Source organism: Aplysia californica, unplaced genomic scaffold (genome assembly GCF_000002075.1).
Source record: "Aplysia californica isolate F4 #8 unplaced genomic scaffold, AplCal3.0 scaffold00057, whole genome shotgun sequence".
Lineage (NCBI taxonomy): Eukaryota > Metazoa > Mollusca > Gastropoda > Aplysiida > Aplysiidae > Aplysia > Aplysia californica.
In genome coordinates this window covers 393511-395021 of record NW_004797327.1, presented here as the reverse complement: position 1 = coordinate 395021, position 1511 = coordinate 393511, and the positions used below count along the sequence as shown (strand labels likewise).

General features: G+C 40.4%; 1 protein-coding gene across 1 annotated transcript in view; it reads left to right on the top strand.

The window, feature by feature from the left end:
• LOC101849438 (MAPK/MAK/MRK overlapping kinase) overlaps positions 1-1511 on the top strand; it is a gene marked incomplete in the record, with an annotated part of 60487 nt that overhangs the window by 2190 nt on the left and 56786 nt on the right.

Here is a 1511-nt window from a genome sequence, read left to right as displayed (position 1 = left end):
ACACACACACACACACACACACATACACTCACATGCACCTACACATACACACACACATACACAAACACACACACACACTCCCATACATCCACACACACACACACTCACTTACACACACATGCTCACACATGCACACTCACACTCACACACACACACGCATGCTCACACACACACTCACTTGTTCACACACATACACACACACACACACACTAACACACACACATACACACACTCATACACACACACACACTCATACACACACACACACACACACAAACGTAATGAAAGATAGAAATAAAATGAAAGAAAGAGAAAGATAAAAATCAAAATAAGACAAGTATAAGTATGTGAAATAAAAACTCATACAAATCCATTTGCACCGAATTGTACACTTCTTCAGCTAATATATATACACGTGTGCATGTACGTAAGCATACATACACACTTTCATATGTCAACTATTTTCTCATATATATGTGTATGCTCATGAGTAGGCGAGCACAAACATGCACCTCGCACATCATTATAAGTGCTTTACGAAAGATAGAGGAAATATGAGAGAAAGAAATTAGAGTCAAAACAAGACAGACGGATGGTGGTGAGACAGAGACACCTGTAGGGGAAGTATTGAGGGTGGTGTGGAGTGTTTAACAATAAAACATTTCAAAGAGAGACAGAAAACTAGAGAAGGAGAAAGAAGCAGTGAGGGAGAAATTAACATTGTCATTGTAAGGATAGTTGACACTCATATGTAAACAATAATGTCAAAGGAAAGAAATAAACATTTACAAAATAGAAAATAAAGACCGAAAATGCATGTTTTCTTTTTTTCTTTCTTACAAACTCTTGGATATAAACACTTTGTCCATCAAAGAAAAACAAAGACAAAAAGGTAAAACAGATATAGGGCGTCAAGTAGAAGATAGAGAAAGACCCCCAAAAAATGATTTAAAGCAGTTTATATATTATATTTTATAGAAAGTGTTTTACAAACATTGTAACTGCACTCGTGATTCACATTTTCTTAGAGGGCTCTCGTGGCCTAGAGGTTAAGGTGTTGGTCTCTCATTCAAAGGTCCTGGGTTCAAATCCGGGTAGCGACCGAAAAATTTTCTTCTCTAAAATTGTCTCCTTTCACCTTCTTTCCTGCTCTCTAGCAATATTCTGTTATCTGCTTTCATTTCCACTTTCTGCCCCCACCCCTTCACCTCCTTTGCCCCCTCCTCCGGGGTCCTGACTCTTTCTGCAGCCTTTCTACTGCTACTCCCTGGCTCCTCCTTACTGCTGTCTTTCTGCCTCACCCCTGATCTTCTGGTAGGAAAGATCTACACCTAGCGTTCTCGGACAAGGGCGAACAATCTCGGAGGGCCCGTGTGCAAGTTGCGCACGTTAAAGATCCCTTGATGGTCTAAAATCGATAAGAGTTGAGTAGGCTTCGGCCGCCACCCGGGCAAAATTCAAAATTTCCTACCAACTGAAAATATTAGGTGTGTCCCGCGCGCTCATATGAC